Genomic DNA, 17430 nt, shown 5'->3' with positions numbered 1-17430 from the left:
AGTGCCTTCTTCCTCCATCAAAAACATGCCAAGGGTGGATGGGATTACTATGCGGAGAGAATGGCAAATTTCTTTCAAGAACAAAGAACCAGACCTGATGTAGTTGTGGACATACTGTAGCATCTTCTCACAAAGAGACGACTGGTGTCTCAGTACTGGACACTGACTTACAGGGGAGCTAATTCCTATAGGTGGCACCAGAGAGACAAATTGCTAAACAGCTAATTTGCATACTTTTTTTCCCCAGGTTGCACCTGCCTGACCTATATCATTCCCAGCTTGGTGGTCTCCTAAAGGTGACACTCTAACCCCTCAAACTGACAGTCATTTCTAATATCTGTAGTTGTCTCTGCTTCCCCCACAGGAGAACTGGAGAACTGTGGCCCATAGTCATTCTAGACTCCTTAAAGGGATATCCCCATCTCAACTAATATAGTTATACCAGTGTTATACTATTTTTGCAAGTACATTCATTTAGCAAACTTGCCTTGTCTAGGTTATCGACCACCACTTTGCATTAAAATAGTGGTCTGGGTGGTGCATATATACCTTTGTATATATTATATATTATACAGTATATATACACTCTCCGTATAATCTATATTATAGTTACTAATAATCCATTTACCAGCCAGACCACTGCTTTTAGAGCAGAATGGAGGTCTGTAACCTAGACAACGAGCTGTCAACAATGGGAAGAATAGGGCAGCATATCAGGAGAAGGAGGCAAATTTACTAATTGATAATGTATTTGCAAAACTATTTAACTTGACGAGCCCTACAGGTTTAACTATGTTAATAGAGATGGGAAGATCCCTTTAATGTAATGGAAGTTGCATAAACTGGGTAGCACCATAAGCTACACTATATCTGTAACTTATGAGTTACCATAAACAACATAACCCACAGAGCTATGCTATTTACACAGATATGTAAACTACATAACACAGCAGATGAGACAGGATGTTATGACATCCTGAAGCTAGGCTATTCTTAAAAGTTTACTTTAACACCCATTTTTTTTTTACATTAAAAAGTTAAGCACCTTTGCAAAAAGTCTTAATAAAAAAACATCTAGTATAGACCTATACTATATGGCACATTTATATGTTGCCAAGGTAACAGACTACAAACAAGCTCTAAGTAGTCTGATTTTGCAGTTTTATTTCCAACCATCTGTTGTGCACTTTCACCGTAGGTTAGGAAGATGTAGGGGACAGGTAAAAAATAGAATATGACTGCAGGATCAGACTACGCACAGCTTGTTTGTAGTCTGTAGCCATGGAGACACACATGTGAGCCTGGGAGCTGTAGATACAAATGCAATCTAGCTTTATTTTTCATTTTAGCTACAATTAAGCAATAAAACCGCAGTCTTTAAAGTCCTATTTATACTGTTTTACGCCCGGTAATCGATTTCACTTATCTTTTATGAATACACATACTCCATGATGATTATATCTGCCTCTGTTTGTCATCCTTCAGAATATATCACATAATGGATGGCTCTCTGCGGATATTTATTCACAAATATAATGCAAGTTCTCCGAACAAAGGGAGAAGCGTGTGATTCCATGAACAATCGCTGCATGAGCCTCCATAGTAATGAAGGAACATTAAGCGTCTTATGGCTCCAGAGCCGGCAAACCTGTAGGCATCTAATGTGCAGATAAATCATATCTAAGGAGAGGATCAGCCCTATCCTCCTCAAATTAATGCAAAAGAAAATGTAATTGTGAAGCTTAAGAAAGGGACGGGAAGGCATTAATTAAATTACAGCCGCTAATTAGCTAGTCTTGTCATTTCAATTGGGTGAGTGACGCTCGCTGGGCCAGATAAATCAAGCGCACCCGCCTCGCCATGACAGTAATACATTTTATTTAGACCCCAAATGACATCTGTGGAGAACTGGAGGTTAATGCATGGCGAGGATCATCAGTTTCCATTAGCAATAATTTGCTTTTCTGATTTGTTTGCATTGTTGCCTGTCCCTCAAATAGTCATTTCTCTATATTACCCTTAGCTATTAGTATAATCCAGTCATTATCAAATATCAATATCAAATATCTCTGCCAATGAAAAGGCATAAGATGGATACATATATTCACTTCTGTCTCTAGTGGGGATGTGCAGACTGTATAAGGTCACCTTAGTGGAACCCATATAGTTTCCTAAGCCTTCTAGCTACGACACAGCCTATCCGTATTGGAGGCTTATCATGGCAGATACATCTTCTAACCCAATAATAAAACTATATATAGCGGATAAGTGGATGTTCATTGAGATTCAGTCATTGGTACGGCAGGGTAACCAAATAACCAACACATTGCCCATTGACCTGATTTGCAAGGATAGACATAGACAATCTGCAGCAGCAAATTAGAAGCCATCAGTGGACTGGAAAGTAATCTGATGCCTACACTGCTCGACCCCACAGCCCCCAAGCTCTAAGGTGGTGCCCATTAGCCAGCTGCAGCTTTCTGCATAGAAGCTTTACAAGTCTATGGATATGCGTCTACTACGGATCCAAAATGCACATATGTTCTAGAAGAAAAACCATCAGTATCACATCCGTCTTTTTGTACAGCAAATACTTGTGGGCTGTCTTCGAGGCAAGAGACAGAATAGTGTTAGAGACAAGGAATTAAAGGTATGAGTTATGCTGGTTATAGTCAACTTAGGCTCCGGGGCGATCTCCGCAAGCAAGTGAGCGCCAACCGGTCAGATCAGCACTTCCGCTTGCTCCTCGTTCCCTGCTTGCTGGCAGCGCTATTCAACGTGCGGACAGCAAGCGGGTAAGGGGGGGAGGCAAGGGAAGGGGGCTACCCAGACGATCTAAAGGGCCCATAGATGATAGTGGTGGTCTGCTGCCACCACTCCTGTTGCACGGAGTGACGGTAGTAGATCGTTGCTAGCTTAGTCGTTTGTCTTTCAACATGCTGAAAGAAAACGATCAGCCGACATCGTTCTTGTCGGCCGATTGTTGCCTTCTATTACACAAAGTGATTATTGGCTGTAATGGCCGATAATCGCCCAAATGCTACCGATAATCGCTTTGTGTAAGAGGGCCTTAAGAGTATATTCCCAATGGTAGATAAGGTGTGAAATATCCACCCTCATCTTGTGAAGGTTGCAGCTAAACAGATGAAATTGTAACAAATGTAACTATCGATGGAGAAATCCAGTGTGGTATCTGCATGCAAATTAACTGCATCGTTTCATGCATCATGGGGATGCATTGCACATTATCGAGACCATTATTATTGTATATTTTGCTATGGATTAAGCATGTGTTTTTAAGTTCTGCATGACTTGTCATGGATTGTCCACCTGTAAATCCAGATGTAAAATACATAGCGTATCCCCCTGTCTGAACATAATCGAAAAGTCCTATTGAAGTGAAGCCGATTATAGAGAATATTGCAAATGACTGCACAGTGTATGGCGGTCTACACCCACCATATGGTAAATATACTCAGCAATGATATACCAGACAGTGGTACCGAGTATATCACCAAGGGCAACAATAAGAAGCGGAAAAATCATGAGGGACACTACTAGTATAGAAAACACACAGTACAGGTGCAGAGGACAGGGCATATTACAGACGCCAACTAGTACTACCGTGACTTGATATGGTAACACAGGGTTACACTCACTCCGTCTGGTAACGAATGATTGTTCTTCATTGCAGTCTACCATCTCTGAGCTGGAAATCATCCCATAAATCTAAGCGTCACACAATCCACCATAGTATGTAAATTAGGCATTAGCCCGCTGGTCTCCGCCACAATGTGAAGAAATTATCTTGGCCGAACATAGTCTTGTGACATTGAATAAAAACAACTGCTGGAAAGCGGAGTTAAGAAACTCGGAACATAAATCTGTATTGCAAGATTTATTTATGTGTCAGCGCGGCGGCGAGGAGAGGGAAGAGATTTCCACTTGATTGCATTTATTAAATTCTCAGAAGCAATGTTCAGTCAGGCAATACTTGGAGGATTGTGATAACACCGGGGCTATGCTCTAATTCCTGCACTAAGTGCCACTGATGAGCCTTAAACCCCTGTAAGCCCCGTCACAGCGGCTGCATACATAATACAGGTGTGTGACATCCCACAGACAGGAGCTAGGACATGAGCACACAGTAATGGTGTGTTTACACAAAGATTTATCTGACAGATTTTTGAAGCCAAAGCCAGGAACAGACAAAACATGGAAAAGGTTATAGGGGAAAAACTGAGATTTCTCCTCTTTTCAAATCCATTCATGGTTTTGGCTTCAATAATCTGTCAAATAAATCTCTCAGTGTAAACGCACCATAACAGCAGTGGCGTAGCTACCATAGAGGCGGGGTAGGCAGTTGCTATGGGGCCTGTGCAGGAGGGGGGGCCCAGGGGAGAAGGTAAAAGCATGAGTCCTTCTGCTTAACCCCTTATGTACTGCTGTGTTTAAGTGACCCAATGTTTACTTACATGCTGCAACATAAAAAAAAAGTTAACAAAGAGAAGACAGGGATCTCTGATTGACTGCACTAATAACCTCTGACCTCTGTTCTCCAGCTGGCAATCAAGTAGGAAAGGATAATATGCAGAGGTCAGGGGTATCAGTGCACCAGCAGTAAAGCATAATCTGTTCCGGGACCGCGCTTGTAATCCAAATCTACCCTTAAACCAGAGCAAATTTTCCCATAAGAAATCATTGAAATGCAGTGAATTGGTTCCACATCCCAAAAATAATTATTTATTATACTGAATAACATGTAAAACAAATGAAACAAACATCCAGAAACAGCAGAATATGTGATATTATAAGTTACTGTACAGTAATGGAGAGGATGGGAAACACAAGGGCTGGCAGAGATGGCAGGGAGCATGAAGGAATGAGCAGGACATATGTGGGCACATACATGCAGCACTCTCTGTCCGGGGAGAGAGGGGTTACAGCTATGGAGAGACTACCTCCACAGTCCTGTCCCCTGATGTAAGCCCCAGCCTGAAGTGAATCTGCTATGATTTGGAAGGTGAGGAAGACTTCCTGGGTCAGAGTACAGGGCTGTAGACCCCACTATGCAGACCATGTCCCTCCCCCACTCCCCCTCCCAGCCAGTACAGGGAGCTCTTAAACCAAAGCAATGCTCTCAAACCAAGTCACAATTTTGAAAAACTGTGAGCTCTTAAACCAAGTTACTCTTGGATATATATATATATATATATATATATATATATATATATATATATACACACACACACACACACACACACACACACACACAGACAGTGCTTTGTGTTGTACGTAGTGGAGGAGGGCCCCTTAAAATTTTTTGCTATGGGGCCCTGTGAATCCTAGCTACGCCCCTGCATAACAGCACAAATATGTATCACTTAAAAAAAAGATTAGTCCCACCAAAGACCACCGGCTACTTTCATTTGCTATGGGACTAGCAGAGATAGCCAAGCGCTGTTCTATATATATAATCTTCAGTAGTAAAATAGTTGGAGAGAGAAGAGGCTGTCAAGCGTCTATGCTGATGCTCCATCGTACAGATTCTGGGGTTCAAGTGATCGCATGGGTGGAGGGTTGGTAAGTTTTAAAGGGGTTCTCCAGGATCAGAAATACATGGCTGCTTTCTTCCAAAAAACAAAAACAAAAACTGTCCACAAGTTGTGTGTAGAAATTAAGGCAACTTGAGCATGCTTGAGTCTATCCGAATGCAGAATTCTCTGCATTTCATTACCAGTGGCTGTAGACTTTGGATGCAACCCTGCAAGCCATTGGCCGTATCATGTTTTCCAGGCAACTTTAGGGCTGCATCCAACTTCATCCAATCATATTCCGAATGATCAGAGTTGTTGAAGCTCGAGTTGTGCTCATGTCTAATCAGAACGTAGTTACAAGTAAAGACGAAGAGCAAAAACAGTGAGATTTGGTAGTCAGCTGACCTCTCATCTTCATATGACTCGAAGATCAGGAGGGTGCACAGTATCCAAAGCGATGGCCAACTGCATAGTCCAAGAGAAAATATAGTAGTTTGCAGCACTCCAAAAGTATTTAAAAATTATAAACTTTTATTCCATCATAAAGTAGCTAACCTGTGCGCCTACGTGTTTCGTGTTCTAGCACAAGACAAATGGTATGACTGGCTAAAGACTGAAGAGGCTGCTGCCCTCTCAAACAGCTGATCAGTGGGGGTGCTGGGAGTCGGACCCTTGCCAATCTAATATTGATGTCCTATCCTGAGGCTATCCTGAGGGTCATCAATATTTTACAGGCTGGATAATCCCTTTAATATGCGTCTCTTACTTAGAGCATATAATGGTTCTGCAATGGCTTACCTATTATCATATACATAACGCAATAGTATTTCCGTATATAACACCACAAGAGAATTTACAGCAAGTTCACTGAAAGGTGAGCGCGGCGCTATATCCTATGAATGACTGACGTGCCATCTTATTTAAAGTAGCAGAGATCTGAGGTTTACAGCTGTAGAATAAAGCTTATCTCACTTTTCTTCAAAGACATCACAGACCTGTTTTATGTGCTGCTAAAAAGTGCAATTCACAAAAGAGACAGATGAAAGGCAAAGAGAGCCGCATCCAGAGTGTTGCTTTCGGCTGTGTTTGCCTACCAACCTCTTCAACTAGAAAAGTCTTACACTTTAGCTATGTACTGATAAACTTTGTATACTTAAGAGTACAAAACTAAACTCTAGGTCCATCCGAAAAACAATCATAAGAAGCGGCTGGCTGCAATGGTCCGGAGTGAGGCCCTACATTCATCATAGTCCGATTCCCTCTTTATGTCCATGTCTGCACATTGTCATTCAAGTACCCACAGTATAGAGATATATGGCGCGGTTTTTGTAAAAAAAAAAAAAAAAAATTATATATATATATATATATATATATATATTTCAATTACTGGATAACCCCTTTAACAGAGGAATTCCCAAATTCCAGATCCTTACTTCCTGACCAGCATACAGAGTGGTTATAATAAAAATCAAGAACATCTCTTTTCCTGGAGGACCCGTCTTTCATTACACACACAACCTACTGATTTCAATAGGTACTAAGGGCCCTATTACACGGGACGATTATCGTGCAAATTATCGTTAGATCGTTCGAATTTAATCAATAATTGTTTTGTGTAAATGCGGCAATGATCAAACGACCAAAGAGAAGTCGTGCATCTGATGCGGACACCAAATCATTGTTAATCGTTCGCTGTAATCCCGCATTCATTCACTAATCGTTCAGCGTAATTCCTTATCATTTCTTCATTTGATGGGATCAGATGGAGTAACGGTATCGAGGAAAAGATTGTAAAGAACAACCATCGTTTTGTGTAATAGGCCCCTAAGCAATGCCTAATTTCCCCTCTGGGGGTGCTGTAAGAGATTTAATTCTCACTGTTTAGTTTAGCCCCAGAATACAGCTAAATGTTGGTGGACCCTGAAGGGCACATTATAATTACTATCTTATTTTTCAATAGATTCTTCCAAAAAGTAGGAATTCCCTGCAGCCCAGAACCCCTTGAAGGCCGACCAGATTTCAGTATTGGTATCTATAAAATATACACAGCTCTTCTGACTGTAAGCATATGCACAACGTACAGCACATCCTCGGTATGAGTTTCTTAAGACTATGATCACCACAAACCACAAGACATAACATTTAGGGGAAGGATGTGATGTCAGAAGTTGATTCTTCAATCTTGAGACTATAGACGTGAAATGAAAAAAAAAACTAAACAAAAAAACTTGAGATTTGGCCACTAGCAACCAGAGCAAGATGGCTCTGTCATAGAAATATGGACACCAGCATAGTCTTCATCACAGTAACATCAGTTCTGCAAATTCCCATATAATGACATAATAGACCACTCTGCTACAGAGGGCCAGGAAGGAGCCATGTTTCAGTACCTAACCTTACACAGGCTGCGGTAGACCTCATGTGCTAAAGATACATTATCAGACATGTGAAGATGTCAGTACTTTTTTTTTTTTTTTTAGGTATGTTGATATGTTACTTTACAAATCAATAGAACTTTCTGCCACTAGTTTAGTTGAAAATATTTTTTATTCCCATAAAAAGGGGTGGTCCTACAATTAATTAAATTAACATATATCAATAAATAGGATTATTTTACTACCTTGGTCCCCCATGTTTTCCTTTTACTTTTGATGCAACTGGTCTTCAGCCCAATGTCCTGCACCTCTTTAGAACAATGTCCCAAATTGTGGGAGGGAGATAGAGGGTGGCTGAATTCCTGGCTAGAGTGTCCTGTACACAGGAGCAGGAAGACCACTACAGGATATACACTTGACAGGACATTGGGCTGAAGACAACAGAGCAGACAGTTTGCATCAAAAGAAGAACTATAAAAAATAGTTAAATAACCTTGTTTACCAATATATGTTCATTTATTAGACAGTTGGAAATAGGTTTTACATTGGCAAGCTTGATCTGTGTGCTCAAAAACTAATGGTATAAGTACAGAAGCCATACATGACACTGGCCATTGAAACAACAGCACCAGTCCTCTCATATCTTGATACATTCTTATATTTCCAAAATGCCTCAATCTGTTCTTAAAGGGGTTCACAGTAAAATAGTTAAGTGTACAGTATTAGCAAGTGTACCATGCCCGCCTTCTGTGTCCACCACTGAGCCTGTATATGCCTATGGTGGACACTTGTGACGAGGCATGTAACATGTTCCTCCATGTCGGCCATCTTATGGACAGAATCACCACAGAGCAGGACACCACAGCCTACAGGAGAGGAGTCTGATTTTAGCTCTATGTGAGTACACCGTGAGTGAGTGTGGGTTTCCTATGGATACTCCAAAAAAAACATACTGATAGGAATTTCTATTATAAGCCCCTAAGTAGAGTAAACTAAAAAAAAAAAAAGGGAGCATAAAAGGCCACCTAAACAATCTGGATGGAAAACTATACATGACAAAACATGGCAAAAAAACAAAACATAAAAACAACCTGATAGACAATAGACATATAAGAACACAGTTTCTTTAGTTGGATCTAAGTGCTTTGAATCTCCCCCTATATCCATATGTAACAGCGGTATTGTCACTACGGGCAGTTTACGGTAATGGATTCTCCCATAATGGGAAGCCCCCTCCTCAGATGGGAGACACGTTTATGCCCATCAGATAAAGATGTGATTTACAGGTAACAATTAGAGAAACAATTTGGCATCCAGAGATGGGTCATAGATGTAAAGCCGGCCTTACAAATGAAGGGGAATTCATTATTCATCACACGCACCTCCTCTCCTAGCACTTAGCCACCAATACTGTTAATGGGCGATAAGGAGCAGGTTTATAGGGGCTGTCACAAGATGTATTTCAGCCATATTGTCCATGACTGAACACGTAGCTGCTCCACCATCGACCTGCCCTGATACTTCCTCGGAATTCATAAGAGCCTCACATACTCTTGCAGCATTATTCATTTTAATGGGCTTTCATTTTACCCCTTAGCTCCCTGGTCCTGCCTATAAGAAGAATGGCACAAAAAACAACACATATCACAGCCCGACCCCCTTCCTTTAATTCTCCAGTGTCTTGAGAAAATTGACAAGACTTGTGCTGCACTCACACTGAAGGATGAATCAATGCTAACAAAGCACACAGGGGCTATCCAGTTATATAAATAAGTATATGGACAGGCCGAGCCTGGCAGTGATCAATGACTCTGCGCTATCACAATGTCCCTGCCTCCTCGCTAAATGCCACATAACATTTCATTGCCCTCATTAAGTTGCCACCAGTGACTGTATATCATAGCCAGGAGGAAAACATCAGCCTTGGCGTCTGCCATCTAGAATACGGCTCGTGTGGGACTGCAGGCCACTACCTGACTTATAGGACGCTGCTAAAGTACAAGAGTATATTCTTATAATGGACCTTCTGCAATGTGGAAGCAAGCGCAAGAAATGTGGAGTGCCAGCTGATGGGCAACTACTAGCACCAGCATGCCAGATCTGAATCTTATTTTCTAAATGCTGGAATTTTATCTTTATTCTTTTTACAAAAAAAAAAAAGGAACCAGATACATTGAAAATACAGTCTAGTCTGCAAGCACCAAGATATAAAACAGCTGAGAAGATGGATATATAGTTTTGTGGGGGAAAGGCTTCCAGTATAACATGTGATTTATTCATGTAAACCTCTGTTTAATCTATGCTAAGTAGTCAAGTGGGCGGAACTACTGAGTGACTGACAGCTCTCTTGATATGCAGACTTAAAGGGGTAGTTCACCCAAATTTTTTTCTTTCAAATCAACTGCTGCCATGAAGTGCCAGAGATTTGTAATTTACTTCTATTAAAAAATCTCAAGCCTTCCAGTACTTATCAACTGCTGTATGCCCAACAGGAAGTTGTATTATTTCCAGTCTGGAGAGCAGGAGAGGTTTTCTATGGGGATTTGCTACTGCTCTGGACAGTTCCTGACATGGACAAAGGAGGCAACAGAGAGCACTTTGTCAGACAGGAAAGAAAACACCACTTCCTGCTCAACACACAGCAGCTGATAAGTACTGTAAGACTTAAGATTTTTTAATAGAAGTGAATTACAAATCTCTGGCACTTCATGGCACCAGTTGATTTGAAAGAAATTTTTTTTGGGTGGACTACCCCTTTAAAGTGTCACTGCCATTTCATTTTATTTTTATATTTTTGGCAATTTTAAGAAACTTTGTAATTGGGTTTATCAGGCGAAAAATGCATTTTTATCATCAAAAAGCAGTTTGAAGCACTTTGTGTAATAGTACCCTAAGTGTGGGTGCTACAAGTACCTGAGCCACTATATACCATATACTCCTCTTCCGACCCACGTTCCTTCTTGATTTCCAGAACTCCTAGCGCTGACTTCATGCGGTGCGTGATATGCCCGGGCAGAATAAAGGAGTCGCTCTGCTGTTATTCAAATGATGGCAGCTCTGAATATCACACTGCCCTTCTACAATACAGCTGGCAATGAGACAGCTGTGTCACAGCCATAACATGGCTTTCTTGTAGGATTCCTTCTACCTGCGTCAGCTGATCGGCCACGCTTCACAGAGCCTCCAGTCACCGCATTCTGCTGTAATTCAGGATCATGTCAGTTCTGTTTTGCTCTATTAACACAGTCAAGATACAGAGAACCTGTCAATTAGTCTCATTCAGATGACGGAAGAAAGACATTTATAAGAAGAATAGGAGAAAAAAGAACATCCCATGTCAGAGAAATGGGAGAGGCAAACGTGTGTCTGGACAAAGAGAACTTACAGTATCGGCCATACAACGCCATGCGGTGTGACAGCACAGAGCTAACATGGGGCTTGTGCACACAGGTACAATGTAAATCTGCTGTCTGCCTCCAATGGGGGGGGGGGGGGGGTCCCAAACATATGGACAACAGATCCATCATCACTATTCCTATGAGCATTCGTTCCTGATAATCAGTCCTGGCCAAACAATATAAATGTAGCCACTTTCTTCTAAAAACAGCACCACACCTGTCCTAAGGTTGTGTGTGGTATTACAAATAGTCCCCATTCAGTTAAATGGAATCAAGCTGCAATACCACACACAAGGGCAAGAGTGGTTCATTTTGTAACTTAATCCTGGATAACCCCTTTAATATAACCTTGTGAAGGGTCAACACTTATTAAGTACAGCACACGTGTAAATATATATATATATGCGCTAGTTCACCTGAGAACACTCACAAAACATCTCTCAAAAGAACTCTCCCTGTCTAGTATATATCTGTTTAGTTAAATAATCCTATGAGAAACAGTACAACTAGGAGGTATGCTATAACAGATACAGGCCACTTTAAAGGGGTACTTTAAAAAAATTCTTTTAAAACAACTGGTGCCAGAAAGTTCCAGAGATTTGTAAATTACTTCTATTAAGAAAACTCAAGTGTTCCTGTACTTATCAGCTGCTGTATGCCCTACTGGAATTGGTATATTCTTTCTAGGCTGGAGAGCGAGAAAGGTTTTCTATCAGGATCCCCTATTACTCTGGACAGCTCCTGTCACAGACAGTGGTGGCAGCAGAGAACACTGTGTCAGACCGGAAAAAATACACCACTTCCTGAAGGACATACAGCAGCTGATAAGTACTGGGAGACTGGCACTTTCTAACACTAGTTGATTTGAAAGAAGTTTCCCCCCCCCCCCCCCCCTGAAGTACCCCTTTAAAGGCATATACACATTAAATAAAGTGAAGCCTATGCCAGGATGACTTCTGGTTCTGAGAATGGAGGGGTTGCAGCACTATGTTGTGTTCATCGCTTCTTCTTCTTCTATTTACAGAGTCGCCCACTGTCCTGTACATGTGAATGGGGCAGCTGCAGTCTCTGGTTGCTGAAAAGCACAGCGCTACCCGAGCCACTTGCAGGATTAGAAGTCGTCTCATAGAATATCCCATTTAAAGCGACTCTGTACCCACAATCTGACCCCCCCCCCTAAACCACTTGTACCATCAGATAGCTGCTTTTAATCCAAGATCTGTCCTGGGCTCCCTTCGGCAGGTGATGCAGTTGTTGTCCTAAAAAACAACTTTTAAACTTGCAGCCCTGTGTCAAACTGGAGTGGCCTAGAGTGACTATGCATTAGGCTGGCACACCCTCTCTGTCCCTCCTCCCCACCCTCCTCATCATTAGGAATGCTCCAGGCAGATTTTCTACTATTCATCAGCTGTGTCAGCCCAGCACATGGGCTGGATTATTAAGGCACCTGTGCAATGTTCAGACAGGAGAAAATGTTCTAGGGGCATTCCTAATGATGAAGAGGGTGGGGAGGAGGGACAGAGGGGTGGTGCAAGTCTAATGCACAGACACTGTAGGCCACGCCAATTTGACTTAGGGCTGCAAGTTTACAAGTTGTTTTTTAGGACAATAACTGCATCACCTGCCGAACGGACCCCAGGACAGATCTTGGATTAAAAGCAGCTATCCAAAGGTACAAGCGGTTTGGGGGGACAGATTGTGGGTACAGAGTCGCTTTAACACTATCCTTCTTTATTTTCTCTGCCCTTTTCTCTGTGATGTTACATTTTTATACTCCTGGCCTATATTGTCATGCGGCAGTACTGTATGTGTACTAGAGATGCTGCTAGAACTCCCGGGCTGAGGATTAACTAAAAGGTGTTTACTGTATAAAGGCCAGGACTATACATTATAATGATGGCCGGGCAGCCACACATTACACGACGGGGCTAGTCTGCAAGCTTCTGGGCCAAAACATGGCTAAAAAGGCATAGTAAGTGACAGATGACAGTGAAATACACAAGGAAAAGCCATGCGAGACATCTCCGCTGCTGATATAACGCCATTGGCTGTTATTCTCCCAGATAAAGCAGTATCCTGAGGAGTAGAAGCAGTCAGAGGGGAGATGAGAGAAGCTTTCATACACATAACTGCAGTGATCAGCCGACTCTGAAGTGATAAGATAGGGAGCCGGCCAGATAGGTGCTAAAATACTCATATTTTATTAAGTGATATGGCTGAGCGAGGCCGCTACTGCATACCAATTCTCCTAATGCAATTACAGCACCTGCCGGGTCCGCTCATCTGGCACAATAGGAATAGACATCACTGTGTTCTGTAGATATCAAATACTAACCAGTCTATACAGGTAGAAAAGAATGGTTTGCACTCACTGAGTCTCCATAGGCTTTATTTCTTCATATCAAACGATAAAAAACTGGACATAGTGCGAACATGGACATAGCAGACGCTAGACAAAACAAGGCGGTGACAGACTGTTTTGCGCGTAGAAGCGTGGCTATGCGTGAAACAGTCTGTCACGGCCTTGTTTTGTCTAGCGTCTGCTATGTCCAGTTTTTTATCGTTTGATATGAAGAAATAAAGCCTATGAATACTCATTCGGTGAGTGCAACCCATTCTTTTCTTCTTTCTTTAATGTGTTTACATTGGACTATACATTGCTTTTTGGAGTTTGCACCACTTTTACAGCAAACTGTCAGCAGATATTGAATTTTGTATATACCTTTTGTATTTACCTATAGTGCCGCCTGTTTTATATTTTGGTTAACCGTCTATAGAGGTGTTCACACACATCATCTACACCACCTGTAAGGATATGTACAACAGTGTATTAGAGATCAGACCTGCAGACAGCCTTATACAGAGGCAATGATACCTGGTGTCTCAGCCATGCAACTTGGTTACTGTCCTGACCACTGCTACAGTAAGTGCCAAGGAGGCGGGCTTTTATGATTAGATGACCTGTATTTAGAGCTCCTCCTCTTTAGAGGATTCGTGATTGGACACTAGAGCTGTCAATCGTAGCTGATAGGAAGGGCAGAAGACACTGAATACAGGGAGAGCTGAGCAACTAACCAGGAGAGCCCACCTCCAGCTCACTTTTCCTAGCGGCAGCTACAACATTACGCAACAGCCTATAGACTGCTGCCCTATGGATGGCACAGTAGTAGGGTATATTGAAGGGAATCTGCCAGTTCTTTTGAGCCATTAGCACAGCTGACAACCCTATGGGATAGTGGGGACAGAGAGACTGACCATACCTGGGGTCTCAGACATGCAGCCTACGTGCACATTATTTAAAGAGGACTGTACAATCGTAGCCAACAGTCAACCATAAGAGCCCTATATGTGTATTATTATAAATCTTCTTATGCTTAAAGGGGTAGTTCACCAATTTTTTTCTCTTTCAAATCAACTGATGCCAGAAAGTGACAGAGATTTGTAATTCACTTCTATTAAAAAATCTGAAGTGTTCCAGTACTTATCAGCTGCTGTATGTCCTGCAGGAAATGGTATTCTCTGCAGTCTGGGGAGCGGGAGAGATATATATTCTATGGGGATTTGCTGCTGCTCTGGACAGTTCCTGACATGAACAGAGGGGCCAGCAGAGAGCACTGGAAAGAATATACCACTTCCTGTGGGGCATAAAGCAGCTGATAAGTATTGAAATCCTGGAGATTTTTTTTTAAGAAAAAGTAAATTACAAATCTCTGGCACTAGTTGATTTGAAAATATTTTTGGGGGTGAACTACCCCTTTAGATTATCTATTCAAAAGGGGTATTCTGGGACTTAGAACGGGTCTTCAATGTTTGATGGGTGTGGGTACTCCTTGAACCACCCCTATCCATCAGGCACAATGATAGGGCACTGTCCAAGTGCTGTGGATTTGGATCAGGTACTATGTGGTCACTGATGCGGATTGTGACCCACATATTACTATATACTGGGAACTGTGGACCCAACACATTGTCTAGGACCAAGGGGACAGTGAGAACTTCCCAGGTGATACCTGTAAATCTACCAATTACCTAGGGAGAACACCCAACAACGGCTTTCATTTAGTCCGTTTGGATGCCCCCTTTAAGAAATTCTCAGTCATTTTGTGGTTTATATTATATTATAATAAAAAGAGAAAAAGGGAGGCTGTGGACAGATGGAGCCAGTATGAAAAGAACACTTTCCGTATACTGTATATAGACAATGACCTTTCCCTTAAATGGAGAGTTTCCTAGAAATACATATGGAAAGCATTCTGTAATAAGCAGCAGAGAACATATGGTAAGCAGCAGCACAAGGCACCCCAGTCATTGCAGAAGGTCCCTTATTATTAGCATACAGTGACTTTTCCCATGAATATAAGTATTCTATCAGGTCAACAGGAAGTTGTTATATTCAGCGTCTCAGAGGGATAAAAATGGCTAAAATAGACCAGAGGCGGAATTATCATAATGAATATTCAGAGCCTGATGAATGATACAGACCCTGAGTCCCTGCTACTCACACAGTGCCCCCCCCCCCCCATAGGGGTCTATAGTGTGCAACAGGTTCTGCAAACAGTCCAGGAATGTCTGCACGGCAATGTAAAGAATCCATCTCCTCACCTGGTAACATTTCTATAAACTTTGCAAAGTGTCCCGAAATAAAACAACCCGGGCAACTGTGTCATCTAAAGTGTTCATGGCGGACTCTGGGCATATAGGACCTTATAAGAGCAGAGAGACTTGTGAATCCTCTTTTACATTACTTGAAGGGGTGTGTCTATATAGGATGCCAAGGTAGCACTCAGCCCCCCACTGCCATGGTGCCCATAATGCCCTAGTATAATAAACAGCACATGGAAGATGTGGGGAGGGGGCGCGCTGTTCTAGATTTTGCATTGGGGCCCAAAAGTGTCTTGTAGAACATAACTTATATGCCCAGCCACTCTCTTCTCATGATGGGAAGACAATAGTAAGTAGGTTTTGGACTATGGCTTCCTCTATGTGGTGAAAGTCAATTTCATGACAACTGCTATACATTTTGGTGGATGCTTATTGCAGTTACCAAAATAATAGATAGTGACTATGATGGTCCCAGGCTTCGCTGCTTTTTTACTCCAGGTTCATGGATTGTTTAAAGAGGACCTGTCACCCAGGATACTTATCCCTTGCTGCAAGTCTCGCTTCTGGACCTGGTCCAGGCACGGAGAAATTGCCGCCTGAAGCTGTGCACGTTATGCTAATCGGGAGAAAGTCCAACGTCCATAGAAAATGACTGCTGTACTCATTTTCTATGGACGTCAGACTCATCTTTAGTGATTTGCATAAAACGCACGCACAGCTTCGGGCGGCGATTTCTCCGCGCCTGAACTGGGTTCAGGAGCAGGACTTCCAGCAAGGGGTAAGTATCCTGGACTCCTCCGGTAAGTCAGGCGGGCTCTGCCCTGGCAGCCGTGTGACAGGTTCCTTTTAAAGGGAATCTGTCATCTGTAATTCATGTTCTAAACTGCTGGCACTGTTAGATAGCTGTTAGGTCAGAGAGACAAATGGTGCACATATCTCTTTCTGTGTTTCCACAACTTAGAAAAAATTTATTTATTTTTGAGTATGATGAGTCGGAGAGGCTTTCCAGAGGTCCTGAAGTGCAGCAAGCTGTAACGCCTCCTCCCTCCACCTTCCATACCTGACCCTGCTGGGCCTCCAGGTGTCAATCAAGCAGGAAGGGGGGAGAGCTTGCAGCTATTCAGGAGCTTGGAAAAGCCTCTTTGACTCTTTATAGCAAGGAAAAAGAGCAGTTTCCACATTCTGGAAGCACAGCTGGATATATGAAATGTATGGCGTGTCTCCTTGTCCTAACAGTGACCTAACAGTGTCTGCAGTTTCGAATGTGAATGACACATTACAGATTCCCTTTAACCGAGCCCAAAGTACTGCTTTCCCTTTTAAACAATCGATCAATAAGTAACATGTATCTTAGTAGATGTAAATTACGCTTCTCATCAAACCTACAATTCTTGTTCAGCAACAAACTCTTCACATCTTGTACTGACCTCAAGTAATAGTGAAATGTTTTAGAAATGGCTCATATCCCACAAAGCTGGCTTCCTGTTGCTCTTAGACCCTCGCTTCTCTCTCGAGACT

General features: G+C 42.2%; 1 protein-coding gene across 6 annotated transcripts in view; it reads right to left on the bottom strand.

Annotated features, from left to right (window-relative positions):
* Positions 1–17430, bottom strand: part of PAG1 (phosphoprotein membrane anchor with glycosphingolipid microdomains 1) — a 115301-nt gene that overhangs the window by 17953 nt on the left and 79918 nt on the right. Inside the window, exon 2 of one of the 6 annotated variants that reach the window (XM_069959947.1) lies at positions 11061–11146. The exons of 4 other annotated variants lie outside the window; for them this stretch is intronic. The gene's annotated coding sequence lies outside the window, so the exon portion shown is untranslated. One more of the 6 variants, XM_069959946.1, reaches the window with a different exon arrangement.

This window comes from Dendropsophus ebraccatus, chromosome 2 (assembly GCF_027789765.1).
Source record: "Dendropsophus ebraccatus isolate aDenEbr1 chromosome 2, aDenEbr1.pat, whole genome shotgun sequence".
NCBI classification, from domain to species: domain Eukaryota; kingdom Metazoa; phylum Chordata; class Amphibia; order Anura; family Hylidae; genus Dendropsophus; species Dendropsophus ebraccatus.
This window is presented reverse-complemented; position numbering and strand designations above follow the sequence as displayed.